General features: G+C 41.5%; 1 long non-coding RNA gene across 1 annotated transcript in view; it reads left to right on the forward strand.

The window, feature by feature from the left end:
- Positions 1-21,229, forward strand: part of LOC121663146 — a 70,477-nt gene extending 49,248 nt beyond the window's left edge. The window contains exon 3 of the long non-coding RNA XR_006015543.1: positions 20,999-21,229. This is a non-coding gene — a long non-coding RNA (uncharacterized LOC121663146). The remainder of the gene's footprint in view (positions 1-20,998) is intronic.
- Positions 21,230-26,429: the final 5,200 nt, after the last annotated feature.

Here is a 26,429-nt window from a genome sequence, read left to right on the forward strand (position 1 = left end):
ACAGAAAGATAGTCTGGGGGGAGGAGGCAAGGAAACACTGCCCCACCAGGTTTCAACGGCTCCTGAGGATGGTAATAGAATACACTGCAACCCAGGACACAGAAGCATTAGCATGTCTTAAGTGTCCCCAGTGGGGCCTTTGGTTCCAAGTGACCAAGACAAGATGCAAGTTGATGGAGCTGTCAGGGCTCTGTTTGAGTATAAAATGCAGAAGAGGCACTTCACACCTCGGCATAGCAGAGAGCCTCAGCTGATGACGAGAAGGCGTGGCATCCAAGTAACTGGACAGCATTGGCCTCCCCAGTAATAGAAGTGGTACCAGTGGTATCACCAAGATAAGATCGGGGAAGATCCAAGCAGGCACCCAGGAGAGGAGTTTGGGAGGAACACAGACAGCAGAAAAGAAGTGGGAGAAACCAAAAGGAAGATTCTCTGAAGGAAGAAGTGCTGAGGTTTGTTCAAACTTTTCTTATCTACAAGTGGTTTTGTTTGGTGTAGGGTTTTTTTTTTGTTGTTGTTGTGTTTTGTTTCGGTTGGTTGATTTTTGTGGGGTTTTTTTTGTTTTTTTGATGGCTTTGATGCAGTCTGTGGTAACAATTGTGTCCACTGGACATGGCAAGCATTAGTCCTAGCTGCAGAGATCTTATTATGCTAAGCAATGGACTCTGGTTCCTTGGATGGGTAAATGAAGAATACCCAGCAGTCAGCTCTCTGCAGGGATGGAGCACGGGGAGCAGAGATTTTATAGATTGCAGTGTTACAGCATCAGTGTTGACCTACCTGCTTACAGTGACAAAGAAAATTGGCACCTGGGTAATGTTTATCAAAGGTATTGTGTTGAAGCACAATCTCAGGACTGCGGATTATTCTTATTAATAGAAAGTGTAATCTACCTCTAGGAGATAACAAATAAGTAAAGTTCATAGCTATTATTACCACCAGATACATTCAGTGTGAGTATTTCACACTGAAAGTTATCTTGCATTCATGTAAATTACATTGACTAGAAAATACTAATGCTCTCCCCAAGATAACAAATGTAAATGTAAAATATTCTAATCTAGTGGTGCTAATGTGTCTAGGGAGGGTTTATTACACTATGAAATTCAGATGAATCACAGAAGTGGAATGCTGGATGAAATTACCAGGTAGTGATGTCTTCAGCTGTGTGCCCAGGCAGGTGGATGGCAAGCTGCAGAAATTAAGAACTCACTCTGCCATGAGGATCCCTCTTTCAGCTGTCATCCAGAGATCGGACTGCTCACTTTCCTCTGGATTTGCCAGTGGGATCAAGGAAACACAATAAATTCTTTCTTTTCTTTCTCCTTACCTTCAGAATTTCATTTTGTGTATTTGTTTTACTATTTGTATTGAGTTGCTCATCTCTGACACATCTGCTAGCAAGGAATGAATAAATGAAGCCAAATGAGCTGAATGAGTTGTCTGAAGAATAGTGTGAAATTTACTTGAAAAATCATTCAGCAGTTGTTTGAGACAACAAAGAAAACTGAGAAAAATCAGTTGCATATTATAGAGGTGTCATCAGCATCTTTCAGATCAGTCTGCTGTGCCTCTCCCATTTTGCCCACATGAAAGTGGGAGAGCTTGTGATTTTTGCCAGGCAGCTGTGCAGCCATCCATTACCCAGGAAGGCTGCTCCACGGTTCAGTGGAAATATTAAAAAATTATTTTTATTAGTTTAACATGCTACTTTCTAAAATGAGTTTTTCACTTAGTTTACCCGAGGGCCTGAGAGTTCAGAGCTCAGACCCCCTGGTCACATTGTAAAGTAAAATATTGCCCTGCCAAACTGCTAAAACTGTTACTTTGTGTGCAACTTCGTGTGTGCGATTTCTAGTGGAGGTGGAAAGTGCTAGGCTGGCATCCTTGGGCAATGAAATCCTTCACCAGTTTGTGTTGGTTTGTTGGTTTCATACCAGATTCACCAATGAACCACATTTCTGGACAAAGGGGCTACCCCAGAGGTGGCAGAGTAATTCTGTCAGCTGCAGCTTACTCAGTCCTTTGCCACCTGGAACTCATAGAGTTGTTAATGTAATTTCTCTTCATACCTTTTTATATCATAGTCAGCATCTGCCCAGGACTGCACTGACCCCATTGGGTGTTTCACACAGACCCTAAGCAGCTCTCAGATGGTGACAGTGTACAGTCACTGCTGAGCTTGACCAGATTTGAGACAATAACCTTGAGAGCTAAGGCTCAGTATGGATTTGCAGCCCTGGTGCACAGGAGACAAAAATATCAAGAACGATAGAAGAAAACTACTTTTAGCTAAGAATGAAAGGCAAGTGCCATGAGATTCCACTTCTAAGTGCTCACTTAGTTAGCAAAAATGATTGTTCCCCTCTCTTATTTGATTTTCAAAAAGTCATGGTTTTCTGAGCTGGGCCTTGTATCAGAAGATACAATATTTGAAATTTTAAATCAGTAAAATGGCAAAGAGCAAGGACTGGATCTTTGCCTGTTGAAGTCAATGGAGTTTTGCCATTGACATTCAGTTGAGGCAATTTCCTTCCTCAGGCACATTGTGGATCAAGAACAAGGCATTAATCCTCTGATTTAATTTTTTTTAGTCATCTGCAGTTCAGAAAATATATTTATCAATCTGGGACTTTAACCAAAAGGAAGAAGTTTACAAGCAACTAAAGCACATTCTCTCATGATTTACAAAACGAATAAACTAGCAAAACCAGTATTTATCCATGAATAATTTTAGCTAGAAAAAAGGATGAAACAGGAAAACAGAACTGACATTATTTAAAGGACTTGTCCACAAATTTTTTAAAACACTAGAAGAAAACTGCTTTAACAGCAATAATATTTTCGGGGTTATTTATATGGGTTTCTTTCTGAAAAAGCTGACTACAACAGCAGACATATATAAAAGAAATAAAAAGAACTTTTTATTTCTTTACCTTTTAAGCTTTATATTACTTTTTGCTTTGAATCATCAGTCTATCCTTCAAACATTTTTGATGTCGTTAATAGAGGAGACGAATGAAAATATGATTCTTGAATATTATGTTCATTCTTAAGAGCATATTTTTTTCAAATATCTTGTATTGCATGACTTTTTTTTCAGTCTTAGACTCTTCACAGATACCATTTACTTTGAAGAAGCCTCTAATCCTTTCTTCTCTCATTTCCTGTCTTATTGTTTTGACTACAGAGAAAGAGGTTTCTTCTTTCACATTTTCCTTGACTGACCCATGAAAATGATGTATGATAGAAGCTTTAAAAAGAAATACGTCTGTTAGCGCCTTTGAAAATTAGTCTCTTTGTTCTTATGTCTGATGTTTTTGTTTCAGAGCCATGATCTGTTATGTGTGTTTATTTTACAGATTCAGTTACCTTCCCTTATTCCACTGCAATTCTCAAAGTCTGGAGCAGAAGCACCAAACTTGAGGAGTGGGCCCATGACAGCCTCAGGAAGTTCAACAAATCCAAGGGCAAGGTGTTGCAGCTGGGTCAGGGTAATCCCAGACATAAGTATGGACCAGGAGAAGAACTCACTGCGAGCAGCCACGTGGAGAAGGATCTGGGTGTTGTGGTGGATGAAAAGTTGGACATGAACCAGCAGTGTGCGCTTGCTGCCCAGATAGTCAACTGCATCCTGGGCTGCATGAAAAGCGGCGTGGCCAGCAGGTCAAGGGAGGTGATTCTCTTACCCTACTCTGCCCTTGTGATACCCCACTAGGAGTACTGCATCCAGCTCTGGGGTCCTCTGGGGCACAAGAAAAATGAGCATCTGTTAGAGTGGGTCCAGAGCAGTGTGACAAAGATGATCCGAGGGCTGAAGTGCCTCTCCTGTGAAAACAAACTCACAGAGCTGAGGTTGTTCAGCCTGGAGAAGAGAAGATAGCAGGGAGATCTCATTTTGGCTTTCCAGTGCTTAAAGGGAGCTTATAAAAGAGAGGGAAAGGGACATTTTATATGGGCATATAGTGATAGGACAAGGGGGGAACAGTTTTAAACTAAAAGAAGAGAGATTAAGAGAGGAAAGGAGATCCACCATTAGCTGTAAATTTCTAAATAAGAACAAATAGACTGAGTAGACAAATTCACATCAGACTGCAGTATGTATTAATTCAAGTCTTCTTGGGGCAGTTATCAAAACAGTCTTTGGTCCAACACAAAGACTGTCTTGCTTACAGGAACTGTATGAATATATGTGATGTATCTGGATTTGTGCTTTTGAGCCATCTTCAAATCACTATCAGCTGATGTTTCAAAAAGGATGTTACTGCATCATACTTTCTTACAGTCAATTTAATTTTAGTAGAACACATACATTTCAATAAATCTGCTTTTATTGCATTTCATACCTGATTGTCTTGAGAAGCACCTATTCTATTGGTCTTAAGAAATCTTTTGATATCAGTAGGATTCAAGATCAATAGAGAACCAACACCTGAAATTCACAGGTACGGATACCGAACAATTTTGATGTCTCTTGATAGGCACTGATACCTTTCAAACTTGATAGGTTACACCTGTAGGTCATAGAATCATAGGACATAGAATCATAGAATGTTAAGGGTTGGAAGGGAGCTTAAAGATCGATTAATCCCATCCCCCCTTCCCATGGGCAGGGAGACCTCCCACTAGGCCAGGTTGCTCAAGGTCTCATCCAAACAGACTTTAAACACTGCCAGGCTTGGGGCATCCACAACCTCCCTGAGTATCTTGTTCCAGTGTCTAACCACTCCCACAAGAATTTTTTTCTAATTTTCCCCTCTTTCAGTTTGTACCCATTACTCCTTGTCCTATCACTGACAAAGAGTCAGTCCATCTCTGGCTTCCCTGTATGCCCCTTACTGGAAGGTTGCTATGATGTCTCCACACACCCTTCTCTTCTCTAGGCTGGACAGCTCAAAATTTGTCAGCCTGTCTTTGTAACGGAGATGCTCCACTGCTTTTATAAATTTTGTGGCCCTCCTCTGGACTTATTCAACAGTTCCATGTCCTTCTTACATTGGTGGCACCAGAACTGTATGCAGTACTCCAGGTGGGGTCTCACAGAAGCTGAGTAGAGGGGCAGAATCACCTCCTTTGACCTCCTGGCCATACTGCTTTTGATGCAGCCCAGGATGTGGCTGGCTTTCTGGGCTGTGAGCACACTGCTGGCTGATTTTGAATTTCTCATCAACCATCACCAAGTGTTTCTCCTCAGGGCTGCTCTCAATCACTTCTCTGCCCAACCTGTAGGTGTGCCTGTGATTGCCTTGACCCAGGTGTAGACCTTGCACATCTCTGTTGAACTTCATGATGTCTGCATTGGCCCATCTCTCAGCATGTCAAGGTTTCTGGATGGCATCTCTTCCCTCCAGCTGTCAACTGCTCCACACAGCTTGGTGTCAGCAGCAAATTTCCTGAGGATGCACTTGATCCTTCTGTCTATGTCACCCACAAAGAAGTAAGCATTGAGTTCTGTAGTTAACATTTTGATATTCATAGGCATCAATGCCTTTCAAGCTCAATAAGAATCCAAACACTTTGTTCTCAAGAAACTTTTTGATACTGGTAGCAGTCAAGACCTGTAGCTAGTGAGGTCTTTTGATATATACATTGGTCTCATGGCATTGAGACCAATCAATTTTGACACATAAGGTGTTTTATATAAATAGGTTATTACCATATCAATGTCAATAGGCATTGATACCTTCTCATCTCAATAGAAATTTATTTCCTTCGGTCTCAAGAATTTTCTTTTGGTATTGGTACAAATCAGGACCTAAAGATAGCAAGACTTTTCAATATTGGTAGGCTTCAGTATCGATCGATTCTACAGAATTTTAGTAATTGCCTTGTAATGTACTAGAAGCTCAAAGTAATATTGTGCTCCCCAGCTAAATAGTGCTGCAAATTGGTATTTCCCCAAAACTGAAGGGCCTAATAAGAAGTTATGTGAAATAATAAAAGCTACTCTTAGACTAAGAAAATTACAAAATATATTCCAGTTAACAGTAATTTTTTCATGAAAAAGTATTATCTAAGTGCACATGAATTTCCTGATAAGTATCAGTATAATTGTAAAAGATTATATAACATGTAAGAGTAATTGTAATGTAATTAACCACTGATCACTCCACTTCTTTTCATCCATTCTGTATGTGTATAGGTAGACAGAACAATTAAAAAGTTATAAAAGAGTTCATGTTGATTTGAACAGCTCTGATTCAAAGCAGAGCAAAATCTCAGATGGGCAGCAAAATTAAAACTGCACTGTGGCAAAATAAAAAAAGGAAGTATTAACTTCCATTTTTTTGCCCTACTTTTTCTGAAAGCCTGTAAATTAGCTGCTACTTAGGGTTCTAATACAGAGCAAAGCATTTGTTATCCACTTGGTAGTGTTACTCATTTCTGCTACGGAAAATATCAATGTTAGTGCACTTCCACTAAAAAGCACTCAAGAATTTAAAAAAAAAAGAAAAAGACAACAACCAAAACAGAAACAATTTAGCTTTGATCTAAAATCCAGCACTTGTATATAAAAGAAATGCAACTTGAAGGTTACTAATGCATTTTCTATGTCACTTCTATTTGTATAGAAATAAAGTCACTTCATAGCAAGTGCACTTATTACTTTCTCCCGTAGCTATGTGCTTTCCAGGAGGACCTAAATTTCTTGGTATTGTTAAGGTTTGCAATTGCTGGGCTTTACTGACAATGTTTCAGTGAAATAACACAGAAACAGCACAACCTAGCACTCACTAGTTGTTTTGTAGGCACTGATATTTTTCTTTTATACATCATTAGAACTTGTTACTGAGATGCTGAAGAAAAAAATCTTGTAAGTCTTAGGCACCTAGATATACAAGACAGTGAGAGAATTGGGTTCTGAAAAGTTGGGATCTTCCACAACTGCAGGACTTTGTAGGGGCTCAGCTCTCACAGGCTTCAGCCAGCTCCCAACCCACCTCTTGGTATGCATGTATATTATTCACTGAAACAATTGTTTTGTTTCCAGATAAACACTGAGTTTTGGAAGTATTTTCTTTCTCTCTTTTTTTTAAGAACTGCAAAATTGCATATAAATGAAGAGAAAGGGCTGAAACCATCTCTTGGGTCTCTCAGAGTCCTAAATCTTTACCTGGGTTTTTACTAGGATGCACTTCACCATTTTTGTTTATTTCACTGTATATATTTATCCTTTTAATTAAATTGTGTGCTTGATAAAGCTTCTCAGCTTGAAGGTTTTGGCTCCCAATATGTCACAGGAAATATAACTTCCTCCTTATTTTCCCCTCTGCTTCCATGCTGACAGGGAGAGACCGTGTGCAGTAACCCCGATTTACGGACTTTGAAGGCACACTTTACTCCCAGGTCTCAGCTGCAGAAGCTCACCAGGGACATGCCAGCAGGCAGCAGTGCCAGGCTGTACAGAGATTTTCAGGGTGCTTCCATGAATGTGACGACAAGATATCAGCCTTAAGTCACCATGAGCTCAGCAATTCAGACCAAGATGAGATCTGTAGTCATCTGTCATTCTCTCACAAAACCTCTTCCTCAGGATTCCTTTTCTGTTGAGGTACCATAGAGGGAATGTGCATGCCAGTAGCTAGCTATGTTTCTCAGGAAATAACTTATTCTCTGCGTTTATAACAAGAATCATCAGGGCTGGTCTCTTCAAGCTCAGCTAACAGATCTGCCTCCATGCTTAAACAGTGAGGTTTGTTTTTTCCCCCTCATTCACCTGAGCCCACTGAGAATTGCACATCATCCTTATTCACAGCCTGTACAAACAGTATCAAGCACGTGTGTGTCACTTTGAATCCTGAGTGGCCTGCTCCTCTGAGGATGTTACCTGTTACCTGTTATTCCTCTGAGCCATCCTATATCACTCATTTTGTCACTTGCTAATTTTGACTCACAGAGTGCTCCAAGAGCATGGGTAAGTCAGGTTGTATGCATGGTCTTTATTTTATTTGAACTACTAAAACCTGACGTGTTTTCTCTCTCTGAATATGTGACATGGCAAAGCATAAGCAAATCATAAGTAATAAATTGAGTATGGTATCTGAATGCCCTTTGCAAGGTTTTCCCACCATGTCAAGGATGCCTCTCCATTTTCCTGCTGCATTTACAGTGGTTGTAGTTCCATTTCTTAGGAGACGTGGCAAAGTCTGTACAGCAGAAGGGTATACAGACTCCTTGGAGATGATTGAAGGATAAACTGTTGGCTTCAATGGCCTGTTACTGAATGTGCATGTCTAGCAAGCCCCTTCTATTTTACAAGGGGTCATAAATAATGCACATTCCTCAGGTGCACATTCTCTGCCTTGTGTGCCATTTCTGAGTGAGGTACACACATACGTAATACATATGTTATGAAATGTCTCTAGCTGACAGAAATGGGTATTTGTAGTGTGGTCAGCATCAGAAATCCAATCCAAGTCCTTCTGTTTATTACATGTATGCAGACACCCCTCAGTCTTGACTTGTTTTTTTTCCAGTGGTACAGGTGCCTCCAAATGAACCTAAATCACAAGTCTTAACAATGCACATGGGCACGAACTTTCTAACAGACAAGTTGCCTTCTGGAGCTCTCGCAGGTCACACACATCCCATTTCCTTCCACTTGTAAGAGGACATGATGGCTCTGAACTCAGCAGGCCACAGCTCTCAAGGAAGAGAAACAATTCCTCGAGTTCATCCTCTAGGATCTCCCAGCAAGAAAGCCCATAGGTAGTGACTGATTCCCTCACCTTCAGCCTGTTTACAAGGGACTGAAAATACATACCTGCTCACCAGAACTAACACCAAAGAATCCACATGGTCATATGACCTTCATTTGTTGTTCCAACAAGAGTTAGAGTCTTAATGTGGCAGATATCACTGTGAATTATGGTTACTGAGCTGGCACACCAGAGAATCAGCTGCTGTCCTTTGTGGAGCTTGGGAACCAGCTGCTGTTAGGTGCCGTAAAAACACCTCAGGAAACAAAGTCCCTGCAACAACTACCTCATTCAGTGGGGACAAATCATGTTATGCCTACAAGCTGAAAGGTACAGCAGCAGTTTTCAGCTTTTAGCACTCCAAAATTTTTATTGCTAGTTAAATAAAAGCAAACTGAAGTTTTCATCTCAATGAAGTCTATAATTTTGTGGGACCCAGTGGCTACATTATTCACATTGTTGCAGGAAGGGGATCAAATCTCTGGACAGCACTTATTATCCATTCTCCTAGGCATTCATTCCATATTCTGATAAAGATCAGCCTTGGGCTTTCTGGTTATTGATCTCAGCCAAAAGGCAGATCTCTCAGCTCCAGAAAATGTTTCTGCTAATATATTTTCCTTCTAACATTAATACTCTTTCTAATTTCAACCTCAAGAAGCTGCAATAAATTGCAATCTGTGACTTTAGCTTGTAAAAGCAGAGTGGACTGTATGAATATGTGTTGGACAGCTTGTCACAGACTGCTGCAAAATCCAATTATTTCTGGGGTTATTATACTTCTTTCACTACATCTATTCTAATTGGGAGGAGAGGGAGGGAAATAGGGTTGAATGTCCACCCCAGTGCTAGAAAAACACTCAATCTCAAATAATTAGCTGAGATGCCATCAAACTTGCCTATAGTATCTGATGAAATACGCTTGGTACTTTGAGCTTGTTATCTAAATTGATAGGCAGGAAATACTGATGTATTCATCTGGAAGCCCAAAACTCCAAAAGTTACTTTTAAATACAGTTACGTGTCTTAATTGCCTTGACTGGGCCAAGTTCTGGCATCTTCATAGGGTGGGACTGTTACAAACTTGTGATTCTTCTGGTGGGCTATTTCCTCCCAGACATCACAACTGTGAGTGTTGGCTCAACCTCCCCACAGAGACCTGCCAGGAGAAATGGGTTTGTACCCTGCAAAGGGAAGGTGCAGCCTAGCACCCGAGGTGGGGCAGAGATGAGGCTGGCTCGAGGATACCAAACCAAGATATCATTGTTGGCTCTCTCCAGGCACAGTGCAGCCATGTGGTCTCTATCTTGGGGTCCTGTCTAGATACATGGTGTTTAACTCCATCTCAAGCCTTAAGCAAATCATTTGAGAGTACATAAAGGCAGGATAGAAAAGGAAAAAGCATTGGGCCTGCTGTTCAACGAGTCTGATACAAAAAAAAGGACAAGTTCTTTTTGTGTTTTAACTTACAACATTCTGAATTAATTCTTAAATATGTGGAGGAAGGTGTTGCAGTTCATATAGGCAGATTTAAGGAGCAAATCACGCTTTGGCATGCACAGTTTATTATGTGCACTGGTATTTTAAAATCTCAGTTAATTACTGTGAATTATTTGCTTATTGTGGCTCCTTGGAATTTATGGGACAAAGATCAAGTTTAAACAAATCTTTTTGATCTTTTAATGGATTTTGTAAAGGCAAGGGTAAGAAAATCCCATCTGTATTTCTACATATTTGAACATTATTAGAATTGAAGTTTTCTTAAGCTGTTGATGTAGAAATGAAAAGGAAATTTCATTTGCATAAGCTACAGTGCAAGTGTCAATCCTAGCATTAAACGTTGTTACACAGCTCTGTGAATGATAATAATCCTTTGTTTCATTATAGAACTGACATCAGTTTTTCTAGATGATACTAACAGAAATGTTTCGGAAGCAGTTAGTGTTAAACAAATGGTCTAGCTCTTGGGTGACATTAGCTAATCAGATATAAACGAGGGCTTGAAAAATAGAAAAAAAACAACTTAATTTGCAGACTGAATAGAAGTCAAATGGCTTTTGCTTGCCCTTTATAGTCTGGAGGAGTTTTCTCAGAAACAAGCTAGCTAGATGAAGAAAGAAGACAGTGACATTTGTCTGGATCTGATCACTGTCACTTGAATTTTATGCACCATATTCAATTTTTATTTTTATTATGCAGTTCAAGTTTACTGTCTCAAAGCAACTTCAAGGCTGGAGCTAGTTTCTGACAATGGGCTACCAAGTCAGCTCATGGCCATGCAGGCAGCCTTGAATTAGCCACCTCAAAATTGAAGGGCCAAGACCAGGCCTGGACAATTTCTGGTCTGGAATAGAAGTGGCAGTGGGCAGAAACTGAAACACAGGAGGCTCTGTCTAAACATCAGGAAACACTTTGTTTTATTGCAAATGTGACCAAACACTGGAATATGTTATCCAGGGAGGTTGTGGTGTCTCCTTCCTTGGAGACCCCCAAAAGCCATCTGGACACAGACCTCAGTAACTTGCTCTAGGTGGCCCTGCTTGAGAAAGAAGTTCGGACCAGATGACTTCCACCGGTCATTTCCAACCTCAGCAAGTCTGTGAATCTGTGAAGAGGGGTAAGGAGCCAGGGAAAGAGCCTGCCTCATTTTATATTACCTTGGAGATAGAGATATATAATGATGTAGCTTGGCAGAGCGACTCTGTCAAGACTTGCTCTGCTGTTGCCGTAATCCATAGTCCAAATGCTTCCTCAGCGTGAGAAAGCAACCCAGATATCAACAGGTCTGAAGCAGAAGCCTTTGGCAGAAGCAAAATTTACTGGCACAAGCAACATCCCGGCAGTCTGCTACCCTAAACAGTTGCCTGCTCTGCTCACGGCTCAAGATAGTCCAGTCTACATCTTGTTTAGGTTATGCTCTTACACATCCAAATGCTGTTTCTTCTTGACTGTATGCCTTTCACAGCCCACTAAAGCACTCCTCCAACTGCACATTTTTTAGAAGCTTCAGTGTGTCCTGCCTTAAAGATCTCTACAATCCATTACTGGATATTTTTTTAGCAGAAACGCAACTAGAAACATATTACTATGAGTGACACTTTTTAAAAACTAGAATAAATACAGTGAATGCTTATCCTGACAAGGTTCTAAGGGCTACTAAAGCTTTTCTATAACCTGTAATTGATATCATACTTTCCTCAAGCTCATTATACTAGATCTGTGAAAAATTACTTAGTGGTAGACTTGGTAGTGAGAGTAATGTTTGGACTTGATGATCTCAAAGATCCTTTCCAACCTAAAAAATTCTATGAGTCTATGATTTTGCAGCCAATAACAAGTTCCCTTCATGCTGAATCCATGCATACTGCAACAACCCTAATCACAGAAAAAGGTGCTGCAACCAACAGAATTTGTTGCTGACATTTTATGGCAAGCTGAGTTCAGATTTGTTGTGCAATGCAAGAAATTGATAAAAAATTGATCATTGGGCAGATGTGACCTCAAATTGAGTTTAAATTTGAGATTTCCACATATTTATTTACAATTCCAAGGAGAAAAAAAGTATAATCTATGGAAAACTGCCAAATTTCCCAGTAGACTGTTAGTAATTAAATGGTAACACCAACCCAATTTTTCAGTCCTAGACCCTCTGCAAGCTTAGGTCAGATTCCTGATAGCTAGTTTTGTCTGATGATGATGATAAGAACTATCCTTAAACTGGTCACATCAAAAAACTTCACGGACTGTATATGGCACCTGTTCTATGCACTTCATCAGCTTGGGACCTTCAACACATCTACTTCGGACACATTTTCACGTTGCTCTCAGCATGGCTTTCATGCAGCAAAAGGATGTGAGTGCATACCAGAGGTAGGAAAAGGGCTAGAAAAATATTGCTGTTCTTGCACTGTGCTCTGGTTCCCAGTTTCACTCATGCCTCTCAAGTTTGCTTCCAGAGATAGCTGTAGTTGCACAGTGATCTCCCATGAAAGCCCTCACATAGTTAAACTGTGAATCCTGCCCTTAGATATTGTAGACACTGGGTATTTACCTGGGTTCAAAGAGAGACAGGCAAATTAATGCCGTCTCTAAATTAATACAAACCATGGACACATTAGGAAGTCCATGTGATATGTAACTACTGGGGATAGATGAAAAAGTAACCGAGGAAGAAAATTTAGATATGAATGTCTTACTCTTCTGCTCTTCCCTAAGCATCTGCTGTTGGCTATGTCAAAGGCAGAGTGGTGGCTTAGCTGGCTCTTTGGTCTGACCCAGCATGTCTGTGCTCATGATAAAGAGCTTCATCTATTCAAAATATCCCTTACTTAGGCACTTTGAATTGCTCCCTGGTGAATACGTAGAGGACCTCAGTGCCGGTATTAGATGACTCAAGTTTGAAAGTACGCCTCTACTGCAGGAGCCTTGGGAAATGAGGAGCCATCATAGCAGAGGAACAGATCTGCTCATTTTGATGAAAGTATACAGGAAATTATTTATCCTGGCTTTTAACTGGTAGCATGAGATATTCCTTCCCTCTGTAAATAGTCTCATCATCCTCTCTTTGGACCTGCTGTTAAGGAGTATGAGATGGGGCATGAGTCCTGGGTCTGTTTGTGTGGCTTGAAGCTGCAGGAACATTATTCATCAGAGCATCACCCTGACCAGGTGATGTGTCTTGCCTCTAGCCAGTATGTCAGCGCCCACACCCAGCTCAGGAACAGGTTCCCCCAGTGTTGTGAACTGATAAATGTCATCTCCGTTCTTTGAGGCTAGACAGCAGTGGGCCAGAGTTTTCCAGCATTGGAAATTCAGATTTAGATATCTGAATTTCAATGTTTGTGACTCAGTCCTTTACAGGAACTATCTGTAAGCAAATTAATTTAATATTTATAAAAAGTTTGCATCTGAAGACAACGAATAGGAAAAATTTAACCAAGATGACTTAGATAACATTATTCTGGGAATAAAATTCCACTTAACTGTGATTTGTGTGCTTAAATAGAAAGACCTTTAAATCATGGTTAATCTGATATAAATTATATTGCCTTTCCAAGCACTGCAAAATGTCGAGGCAGGCTCCAAACATCCCTGATGTAGTTTCAACCATGGATTGCTCTTTTTTTTCCTTTAAGTAAATGGGTTTTTTTAAAATTTGCTTTCCCTTTGATTGTTTTTACCTACAGAGATCATGTTTTCGTGTCCTTTTCTGAATAAAGAAAGTGAAAGAAAAAAAGGCCAAATTCTCATATTGGCAGCTGGGATTTCTTGGGGGGATGAAGAATAAAAAAGAAAAAGAAAGGTAGAGATTTCCATGGAGAATATGGCAAGATTTGTCATGAGCATTGAAAAGGGTAAAACATTAATGGAAATCTGATAGTATAGTTCTCTGAAATGGAAAACTCCATTTTGTGTAATTTCTCTGAGGGGGTGAGGGGTTTGCTTTTCCACTACAAAAGATATTCACAGGTAGTCCTCAGAGCAGAAGGAAGGAAGGAAGGAAGGACAGAAAAATTTTTCTGTTTCTATTTTAGATGTGAAGACCAAAGGATAAACCAGTTCCTGGTCTTGACAGGTCACAAATAACATAGGTGGAGAGAATGAAAGGGGAAAACAGCTCTTCAGATCTCCTGGAAACAGCTATGATGAGGCTGCAGCATGAGACATGGAGACCTTTTCCTCACTTTCTCTTTCCCTGGACACATTGAGCTAACCAATTGCCTGGAGAGCAAGATAACATGTATCACCTCAATAAGCTCTGAGCTTTATACCTATACTTACTTAGTTTGTTTAGTTACATAGAGTAATGCTTATTGTTAAGACATTTGCAGAGTATTTAAACACATGACAGCACAGCCTTAGCTCTAAACAGCCTTAGCTCTCATGCTACCTTTGTATAAGCTGGAAAATAAGAATAATATGTTATTTTAATATATTTAAAGGGAAGAGGAAGATGAAGGTGTCTGTTTCTGGAGGCTCTTGGAGACAGCCCTGCCACAGCCTTGACTCTGCAGGGGAGAGGATGGCCTGATTTCAGCACAGAGCGAGTGGTTTCTCTGCTGAGATTGCTGCTGTGTCCAGTCCAGCAATTAAGGTCACTGAGGTCAGCAAGCAGACATGAGGTGGTAATGACTTTCACTTGCCACTGACCTGCCTGGATCCTAGACAGAGACCTAGAAATTGAAATTTTTGCAGGCTGCTAGCAGTCCCTTTAGCTGCCTTTTACTTAACATATTTCAAGCTGTGGAACAACAGAAGATGAAAAAATCAAAGGCAAGCAGATGTTGCAGGGATGATAAAGAAAGAGGCAAGAGCAATGGGAAATTGAGTTGGCAGGTAAATGATGTGGAGAGATATAGACCTAGAAAGGAGTAATTTCAGATGTTTGTCTGTCCCTGTTTTTGGCTGTGCACCTGTCCCACATAGTTTTAATATCAAAGATCATGAGCAGTGTTTGGTTCTCAAATATATAGGGTGGGGTTTTTATAAATGCAGTTGATTTCCTAATTCACAAGGCAAAAGACATTTTTTTTTTTGGTTGGCAATTAGTAGTGCTGTGGTGAGTCAGTCCTCTTCTGCTGCTTCATTCGCTCCCTTTCTTCCATAAATGCTTCTAAGAATAGCTGCTATAGAAATAACTTTCATCTAGGGGAATAGCCCAAAATAGCAAACTCTATCCCTAAAAGTTATCAGACTGATTAGTCATTAGCAGACTATTAGACTGGAAAGAATAAAAGCCTGAAAGTAAGTAACAAATGTATTTCGTATCAATTTATTTTTCACTATGATTTATGCTTAAAAGGTGCAAAAATATCAGTAAGTACATGTTTCCATAGAAAGGAAGTAGAAGGAGGTTGATTTCCTTAAGATCCTTTAACACATTGTTAAAGTCATATGTTGGCAACATTGTGCTTACAAGCAAATCATTCTGTTGCAAATAAAAGATTTATGTTTTATTATGTCCTAATCCTGCTGCTTTGGTTTGTTTATTTGTTTGTTTGTGAGTTTTTTTGGTGGTTTGTTTTGTTTTTATGAAAAGCAGTACATGGGCCAGTACATGCATCTTCTGTGTGCTGACTTTTGCAGACAGCTAAAGTGCTTTGTTAACTCATGTCTCTCCAGTGGAACCAGCAGAACGGGCAGAGAAATTTTACCTGAAAATCTCAACACACAAGCCCCTTTTTACTATAGTATCAGTGAGAGGAGAACAGAATGTGTGCTTTGTGCAGCAGAGAGAATAGTGCCCAGTGGCCTGAACTTGTGAACCCGGCCCATATAGATGTAGTTTTGCATGGTCCTGTGCAGCTCAGTGGGCTTTTCAGTCTCTTTAGACTCCATGCTTTAGATAACAGAGTTGATTTGCTATAATGATGTTTGGCAACTGGCTAATCTCCAGGGATTTAAAATCCAATGACATTTTATGTGGCACTTTTGCTACTTATACTTAGCCCCTTAAGAAGGTTTGAAGGTAGATAATAGGCATACATTATTTATTTAGTCAACCAAGAACTTCAGAGTTCTCTCATCTTCCTCTGGACTTTCACAACTAAGAAGCCCAGGTTACACCCTCATGTCCACTGGGGTCTCAGTTCACCGGTGTGTGAGTTCAACTCTCCCTTGTTCTGCAAATAGCTTCTCAAATCCAGACACAGTGTAGAAATAGCCCCATCCTCTTCTTAAAAAAAAGCAAGCTGTGTAGGTTATAAAAGTAACTGAGTCAAGGCAGCTGATGCCAGCAGAAAAGCCTCTTAGACCAGAAGAGATGAGCAAAAGGGGCAAATGAAAAAATGTGGGCAAACACACGACGAAGTCTAGGCAGCGGCCCATGCCATTTTCCCTGCCACCTATGCGCTACAAAATGTGTGCCATGTTCCCAGGAACCTGGCAGGGGGGAAATCACAGCAAAGAGAAAGATGCATGTCTGAGCTATCTTTCTGTCTTAGTCTCTTCTCTGAATGTACTCGGAATTGTTGACCTGCTTAGGATGGCTGAGTGTGGTAGCAGCACAAGTTGTTATGAATTGCTCAGCTCACCATCCCACAGCTTGCTGTCCCCTCAGGCACGCTTCAGACACAAACTGGCACCATCCCAGTGCTTTCATGCTGAAAGCTGAGTTTAATTTCTAACATAATGATTTATTCATTGTAGTATTGGACAGTGGTACAGACTGACAAGCCTGAAGTTCGCACCTTGTGGTGTTTTTGAAGGGAGGTTTACGGTTCTGTGCTCCCTCAGCTTGGCAGCCTTGTTCACTGGTTTATGTGCTCAGCCAGGCTAGCTGGTGATTGCATCAGTTTGGTGCTTTGCCTCTTGATTCCTAAATCACAGTGCCTGCTAACAGGACAAATTCTGATACAGTGTCTCCTCACAGACCAAATTGACGCTGTCCTCACAGTTTCATCTGTGTCAGTTCCTGATACAGGAATGCATGCAAATTTGGTAATTAAGGACTAGTAGGGCTGTGGTTAGTAGGTGATGATTCCCTCCAGAAAATTGAAGGACTGGTCATGGCAAGGGCACACAAGAGGAGCAGATGTGCTGTGATGCTAAAAAAATTAGGATGGGACAAATAGCATTTGTTTGAGGTGGTGGTGGCGTCTATCCTAACCAGGATATATTGGGTTATATCTAGGGAGTGAAGGGAAGTACAGCCAAGGTCATTTGTTCCATCAGATTCTGTACACTGGCTGTATAAAGTAGACTTAATAAGGCTGTGAGGCGCTCTATCACTGCTACCATTTCAGCACAGTTCAACATCTGAAAACTGGAAATTAAGACCTGTCTCTGTATTATCCCTGGGGTCAGAACTGACATATTTATTCTCTTTTAATTAGTCACAGCCAACTCCAGGCTGGGTCAGGGGAGCCTGGAAGTGAGAATCTTAGAATGAGCATTTAAATCCTGCCTTACTGCAAGGGGATAAACAGAAGGGTAGCTTTGACTCTCTGACCTCCAACACTGTGTAGACTCTCCTAAGCATTAATTCCCACAGTATTTCCTATGAAGGATACACACACTATTAACTCTCAAAGAGAGAAGGGCAGTCTGGGGGTGACAACAGAACATGTATGTAATTTTATTTTTGGTTTCAGAAAAGGTAGGCCAGGCAGGGTGTGGATACAATGTCCCTTCCCATTCCCACTATGTTTGTGGGAGGTTCCCCTCACACAGTCAGGCACAGTTCCACTCTCAGGTTTGTAGTGGTACAGAGGTCCTGAGGCTCCTCTCAGTCAGTGGTAGACATGTCACACAGCTCTCCCATCTCACCCTGCCTGCAGTGAGGAACCACAGCACCAACAGGCCATCAAGGGGAGCAGCCTTTTCAGCTGGCACAGCAGGTGCTGAAAAGGCCATTTTACTTATATTATTGCATTCATTATAAGGTCATCCCCAATAATGATGCCATATGCAGAGGCTTCACACTGTGGTGGAGGGGAAAGGACAGGGGAGCACATAAAAGATACTGAAATCTTCTGTGAATCTCTGTTAGGTGTGGCAAGGAGGGGACCAAGTGGAAGTTTCCCTCTGTGCTTTCCTCTGCACACAGATAAATTTAAAAAAAAAAAAAAGCACTACAGTGATTTGCAAAGGTAATTAGAACACGGCTTTGGTCTATGTCCTCAAAAACCAACTAGAATAGGAATTTTTCACCAGTTGGAGGAGGGAGATAATGAACTATTGCAGTTATCTGAAAACAACTGGCAAAGATTTTTTCAGGATTTTTATTGACAGTGTTTGTGTCCATTCGATGTTTGCTTCCTATAAATATTCTGGCAGAAAAATTTACTGTCAAGAATGTGCTTCAAAACAGTCAATATTTAAAGTTTCCTCTGATAGCAGATTTGGAATCCTTCAAATTTTTACCAAACACTTTCATAGATACATTCAGTAGAGGCACAGAAATACCATGTGAATAACACATTAAATCCAAACTGGTTTGATTTTTTTTTAAATTTTTGAAAACCTACAGAAATCTGCTCACTAACAACCTACAGTTTTTGGAAATTATCCTCAGAGTAAGTTAAAATGAAAAATAAGGAAGGAATATTCAATTAGATTTGTGGACAGGAAAGAAATGGACTACATGTCCAAGTTAACTATTTAAATTTTTATTGCTGGAAATTTAGTTACTCAATTTACTGGTAACTATAAATCTATGAAGTATTCATGTCCCAATATGTTCTGTATTTTGAAATTATTCTTCCTAGTGTTTACCAGAGAGATTTTCACTTAAAAAGAAATGTTATAAATGAATGCAGGGTAAAAATATTAGCCCCCATCACCATTTTATTGACACTATTTTTTCATAATTTTAAGTAGTGACTTCTAAGTTAAACTTTTTCTATAGTTGTATTACTGTTAAACTACCTTGTGTCATAGGTTAGCAAGCATAGTCCCGGAAGGGATGTTCTTGCAAAGGGCTGCTTACAGCTTCCTCTGTGTCTTAACAGAACCTATCAGCTGGCCAGTCTGAATACGGACAATTCTTTGAGCCACTTAAAGTTGTGACTGCCTCTGTGATGCACACTTAAGAATAGACAACCCCCCCCTCACAGCTCTGTCTCATTTCCGGCGCTGGCACAGGCGGCTGCGGGCCCCGTGCAGGGGCCAGTGGGCCCGGCCAGGCCCTGCTTGGGCCAGGCTGGGCCCGGCCACGGCCATCCTGGAGCTGATGGGCCTGTTCTGTTACAGTGGGGATTACTGTAACATGCATATATCAAACCAGGGGTCCCGTGGAAAAGAAATATATATATGGACAGATTCTTGCTAGATGTTTCAGAGATGTTTATTTCCCCAGCTGCATGGCCGGGGCTCTGCCAAGGAACTCTCACAGTCTGGGACAGAGGGTCCTTCCCCGCACAGGGGAACACAAAACAACCAATGGGGAACGAGGCTGAGCAGGGGCAGGGAAACCCCATGTCTGACCCCTCAGGGCCCCTCTCCCAGGGCTACACGGCGGGGGAGGAGACCCCGACACTGTTCCACCTGCGGAACCCCCCCCACAGCCCTGCTGTGGGCAGCTGGAGTGGTCCGGCTCCCCCCCACCTCCAGTGCGGCCAAGATTCAGCTGAAGCTGCACCGCTGTCTGGCAAAGATCATGTGACCAACAGTGATAAGCTTCATTCCAGCTGCAAGGCTGAGGTGAGATTAACCCTTTTAGTGCTGTGAAGAGCTGAAAACCTGAGGGAGAAGAAAGAGGAGATGCTTAAAGCTGAAATTCTGTTGTAAAGCTGTGATATATCAGAGTACCCATTGCAATTTCATGAAGGCATGGGGGGTGGAGCGTTCAACTTGTACTTGTGAGCAAAAGCACCTGCGCTGAGATAGCCAGATGCTGACACAGCTGTAATTTCATGAGAAGTTTGGACAGGGAGAGATGGAAGCGATGAGGACTTTTGCTCCAAAGGGGAAAGGAGAAAACCTCAGTTCCTAGAGATGCTCCCAGAGATAGTCCTGGAGATGAAGATGAGGAAGACCCTTTGCTCCCAGGAAAGGAGAAGGGTCTCTGTTCTTAGAGATGAAATGCTCCCAGAGATGGGTGAAGAGAACTTTTTTTTCTGAACGGCTCAACCTTAAAATTTTACCCCAGTAATTCAAGAGTGGACCCTCGAAAGCAGTTGTGGGAAAAGCTGCAAGTCATGGGAAGGGACTTACATGTGAGCAGAGAACCAACCCGGGCAGCTGTCTCGTTGTGATAATGTTTTCATAGCATGGGCAAGAGAGACTCCTCTTCCTAAATGGACTGAACAAGGTTATTATGGAAGTGGTAAACAGACTGAACACCTCAAGGGTTGTCTTTTTACATTGTCAGTGGGAGAAGGGAGAAAGGTGGGGGGAGGAGAAGTGCTCTGAAGGTGTGGTATGATTTTTTTTTCTTCTTATGGGTTTGTTAATAAACTTCTTTATATTCTTTCAAGTTTGGTGCCTGTTTTGCATTTCTCCTAATTCTTATCTCACAGAAGGTAAACAGTAATGAGTATTTTGGACCAAACCACTACACCTTGTCACTGCTATTCCACGTGGTGAACTGGACAGACCAAACTCTCTGTGGGTTTTATTTGACCTTATGTGGCTTCTAGTGGTGTAATTCTATCATTATCTCTTATCTCATAACTGAGTGCAGACCTCACAGCAGCAGTACTTCCTTCAGCACACTATTGATCATATTAGTCTCTTCTCCCTTCCTCCCAATTCCCTTCATCTTTCTAACCTTTTCAACAATTTACTTGTTCTTTCTTTCTACTGTATTAAAACAAGCCTATAGTCTGAGCCATTTATTTCTGTTTCTTATTTTACAGATCTTCTTGTTGAGTCGGAAAGTCTTGACAACAAATGAAAAACTACTTCAGCTTAAGGCTGACCACTGAAGAGAGGTTTCTGTACATACGTGATAGCACATCATGCCATTTGTGCCACAGAGGCTCCTTGGGACCTTCTCCAATGTAGCTTCTGACAGATTATGCAAAACAAACAACATACAGAATTCTAAAACACATGTGCCTTGCACCTAAATAAATTAATAGAAGCTGTCAATTTCAATAAATACATAGATTTGAAAAAAAATATCGGTTATATCTTCCCACACCCACATTTCATAAATTCAGGCACCCTCACACTTCATCATATGTACTGTGTGCTACTTTTCTGGCAAATAGCCTGGAATTTAAAATAATATGTGAGTTGCTAATTTATTTTAGGCTCTACACATCCATTTAGGGGACTGGCTGTTGAAACACTACTCTTATCCATCCGGTCTCTAACTAAACTGATTAGCTGCATACAGTGCAGACAGCACTGAACACTATGAATTTAAAGAAGCAGCCTACCTCACAGCAAAAATTGTGGGAGTGAGCTAATACAGCTTTGGGATGGATAGCAGAACTTTATTGATGTGATTTCTAGTCTGAAAATTTTTCTAACTATTGAAGCTCTTTGTGCTTTTCTGCAGGTTACCAAAAGGACAAAAACTTGAAACAAAAGTTGGCATTTAATCTCGTTTTCACTTCCTCTCTTAAAACAAGAAAACCATCCTTTTTTCAGTTTCACATGGAACTTCACGCTTTGTTGTGAATTTGCCCCTCTCCATATTCCTGTCGTTGTCTCTGTGTGATTTGGTCTGAGGGTGGAGGGGTTAGAGAAACAACTTGAAAAGAAAACCTTAGGTAAGCTAGACAATGCTGTACTGCCCCAAATGAATTCTGTGCCCCTTCTGCACAGGAGGAGACATTGAAGATCAGAAAAGGAGAAGTTTCTCCTGCTTTTCACAGAAAAGGATCACAGAATAATTTAGATTAGAAAAGACCTTTAAGATCATTGAGTCCAACCACAAATGTAACACTGTCAAGTCTATCACTAAACCATGTCCCAAAGTACCACATCTACATGTCTTTTAAATACCTCCAGGAATGGTGACTCAAACACTTGCCCGGGCAGCCTTTTTCACAGCTTGACAACAATTTCAGTGAAGATTTTTTCCCTAATATCAAATCTAAATCTCCCCTGGTGCAACTTGAGGCTATTTCTGCTCATCCTTTCATTTGTTACTTGGCAGAAGAGATTGGCCCCCCTCTGAGTACAGCCTCCTTTCAGGCAGTAGCAGGGCAAGGCAAGACTTCCCTAAGCCTTCTTTCCTTCAGGCTAAACAACCTCAGCCACTCCTCATAAAAACTGTGCTCCAGACGCTTCTCCAGCTATGTTGCCCTCCTCTAGACTCACTCCAGCACCTCAAAGTCTTTCTTGTAGTGAGGGGTCCAAAACTGAACACAGGATTCAAGGTGTGGCCTCATCAGTGCTGAGTACAGGGGGGTGATCACTGTCCTGGTCCTGCTGACCGCACTATCCCTGATACAGGCCAGGATGCCATTGGCCTTCTTGGCCACCTGAGCACATGCTGGATCATAGTCAGTGGCTGTCAACCAGCACTTCCAGGTCCTTTTCTTCTAGGCAGCTTTCCAGCCACTCTTCCCCAAGCCTGCATTGCTGCATGGGCTTGTTGTGGCACAAGTGCCTGACCTTGTTGAACCTCATAAAATTGGCTTCTGCCCATTGATCCAGCCTGTCCAGACCCCTCTGCAGAGTCTTCCTGCCCTCCAGCAGATCAACACTCCCACCAAGCTTAGTGTCATCTGCAAACTGACTGAGGGTGCACCTGATCCCTTCACCCAAAACATTAATAAAAACATTAAACAGTACTGGGTCCAGTACAGAGTCCTGGAGAACACCACCAGTGACCAGCTGGATTTAACTCACCATAAATTCACCATAATTCTCTGGGCCAGGCCATCCAGACAGGTTTTTACCCAGAGAAGAGTATACCCATCTAAGCTATGAGCAGTCAGCTTTTCCGGGAGAATACTGTGGGAAACAGTGGCAAAAGCTTTACTGAAGTCCAGGTAAACAACAGCCACAAGTCTTTCTCTCATCCAGGTGGGTTACCTTCTCATAGAAGGAGATCAGATTAGCCAAACAAGATTTGCTTTTTCTCTTCCTCTCCAAAGTGGCTTGTTGCGTTGCGTCTTTTTGACCAAAAAATTAATTAATTGGGAGCCTGACCTCCTACCATATTGCAGGTAGGAATAAGAGCTCAAATACTTCCTAATTGTCCACAATTTATCTCTGGTTCTCTTGTTGGAAGGCTTTTATTTCCATAGATAAGGTTACAGTTGACTTGCTCCACAATCTACTGTGCCATCGAAGTCAGTAGGAGCTTTGCTACCAAATGAGCTGCAAGCCGGAGGCAATCCATAATTAGTTACCTCCGATTGCTACATGGAATTTGCTCTGTAATGGCCACTGAATTATTATTCTCTGCTAATCTGTATCTGACTAAAGACTCAGACAGAGTATTCCTGAGCACTACCTGTTCCCAGGGAAGTTAATCAAATCACAATTGCTGCTCTTTTATGTCAGAAATAGGGGATGAGTTAACATAAACCCCACTAAATGTAAGCTAAATAACAGGTCCAAAAGAGACAAAACCATGGATGACTGTCTGCTGTGGCCAGCACAGGGTCAGTAGCACCTAGGCTATGCACACATTTAGCATGAGGAGCAGCAGCAGCAGCTCAGAACTCCTCCACCACCCCCCGCTGCCACAGCACTGTCTGATCACCTCCTGCCTGCATCGCGTCTGACTAACAACCAGCTGCCTCAGCCCTGCACTCAGAAACACCAGCCAAAAATTCATTTAAACCAAATGGGCCCTCATTACTCTCAGAGTCCTCTTGCTGCAGCATAGCATGATGCTGGGACTAGGTATTATTTTGTTTTAATCAGTGTTGCTGATATCTGACCGAGAAGGGAAGAGAGAGAGCAAGGATTCCACTGCAGCTTTTAATGTGGCTCTAGTGAGATGCTGTTATATATTGGGCTGTGTCTCAGTATAGGGGCTTATTTGACAGGCCCTGTCATCATCTACCTCCAAGATTATCATTCATGCTGCTGGAAAGACAACTTTATTGGACTAAATACTGGCATGTGTCTGTATGGCCCACACAGGTAAAGAGTCTCCTTGGGCTGTGTGTCTGAGTCACTGCGTGGGTGTAACAACTGCACTAGTTATTATTAATCTCTCTGAAACCTCTTTACAGTGATTAAGGGAGCACTGTATGAAAGCAATCTGCTTTGTGGGCTCTCGCCAAGGAAGACCCACTAAGCAGATTTTGTTGGATCCTTCAGCCAAACTGCTCTTTTCTTGGCAACTGAAATGTGCATCAACATAGATGTAATGTCAATTTCCAGCATTTTTGTAATGTACTTTATTCAGATTATTTGGATGCTACACAAACCACTAATTCAAATCACAGTATTTAACATTGCCAGTCACTCTTCTGATGTGCCAGTGTATATAAATAAACCTGAGCAGGAGACAAGAGGTCACATTTAAAAGATGTATAGAAGGGAAAATAGTGTGTTCTTTTTGCTTCCAACTCCCTTCTTGTGAATAAGTGACTTGAGTGAGGCATTTCAATATGAGATGAATGGCAGGTACATGTCAGCAGGTGATGGACTCCCTGCAAATCATGGCCAGAGCAGCTCAGCAAATTGCCAGGGATCTGCTCAGCTTTTCTCCAAACTGGGCATTTGGGGAGCAGAAGAGCCAAGCTCTCACTGAGAAAGCCATGAAGCTGACATCATGTGACAATGGCCTGTAGCTACATTGAAGTTCTGGTAACCCTGGTTTTGGGTGAAAATAATGATCACATAGAAAGCTTTAGCCTATGTATGTCACTAAACAGGCCTGGTAGCTAGTTTGTCTGAGTCAGAGGAAGACTCTAGTAGGTTTCACCTGACACGTTTCCTTTGAGCTGTGGTATCTTTTAACTTCTGTTTACTCCTGTAAAGAGTCATATATATATATATATAAATCTGTCTTTTAGTAAAGCTCAGCCTTTTTCTCTCTTCCCATGTCCATTTCTAGCAATAGATCAAAGCCTGGGTCTACTATTCCACTATGTGCCTCATGACATCTTGTCCTCACATACCAGAAAGTGACTGTCTCTAAAGCAACTTTATGAGGATAAGTAAAGCAGAGTAAAATAGCAGCAAACTGAATTTTTTCTATCTTTGTCTGTCCCAGGAGGGTTAGGCTGGAGAAAAACAAGACACTCTGAAGGAAGCAAAAAACAAGAAAAAGAAACCAGACTATCTCTAGAAGGGAGAAAAAAAAAGAATATAACCTTAGGCAGAATGTCAAATAGATATTTGGAGTTCGGAGTGCTCCACCAGCCTGACTATACTCAACTTTGACCACATACAGCAGTATTTTTTATATCACCAGCTTTTTGTCATCAAGTAATTAGTGTTGTTGTGATGTGCCATTTTCTTCCATATAACTGCATTCACTACACATCCTATGGTCATTTCAGCTTCTATTGCATTAAAGTACTTAACAGAAGTCAGTTGCTTTCTGACTTCATATATTCAGTGTACTGGGGTTGTGTTTTGGGTATTTTTTTTGTATTTCCAAAGAGCAAGTGATCCAAAATAACCAGGTAGCCTCTGAAACTCATTTCTTCCATCTAGAAGACAAACAAGCTTACCCTTAAGAAAACACAAAAGAACAGACACACAGGAAACTCTTTGCTAGCTTTATTTTGTGCCATATGTCATAGTATCATAGACTCATAGCATCACGAAATGGTTTGGGTTGGAAAGGACCCTAACAATGATCTCATTCCAAACCTCCTGCTGTGGGCAGGGACACCTTCCACTAGACCAGGTTACTCAGAGCCCCATCCAGCCTGGTCTGGAACACTTCCAGGAATGGGACATTAACAGCTTCTCTGGGAAACCTGTTCAGTGCCTCACCACCCTCACACAATTTCTTCTAATCTGAACCTACTCTCTGTCAGTTTGAAGCCATTCCCCCTTGTCCTGTCATACTCTTGTAAAGATTTGCTCTCCATCAGTTTTGTAGGTTCCCTTCAGGTACTGGAAGGCCACAAATAGGTCACCCTGAAGTCTTCTCCAGGCTGAACTGTCCAAATTATCTTCCCCTTTCCTCACAGGAGAGGTGTTCCATTCCTGTAATCATGTAAGTGGCCCTCTTCTGGACTCACTCCAACAATTCGATGTCTGTCCTGTTCTGAGGGCCCCAGAGCTGGATGCAGCATTGCAAATGGGGTCTCATGAGAGCCAAGCAGAGAGGCAAAATCCCCTCCCTGCTTTTGACACAGACCAGGATGTGATTGGTTTTCTGGGCTGTGAGCACACACTATCAGGCCATGT

Source organism: Corvus kubaryi, unplaced genomic scaffold (assembly GCF_017639235.1).
Source record: "Corvus kubaryi isolate FWS band 111438036 unplaced genomic scaffold, C.kubaryi_AGA036_p1.0 37266, whole genome shotgun sequence".
Taxonomy (NCBI): domain Eukaryota; kingdom Metazoa; phylum Chordata; class Aves; order Passeriformes; family Corvidae; genus Corvus; species Corvus kubaryi.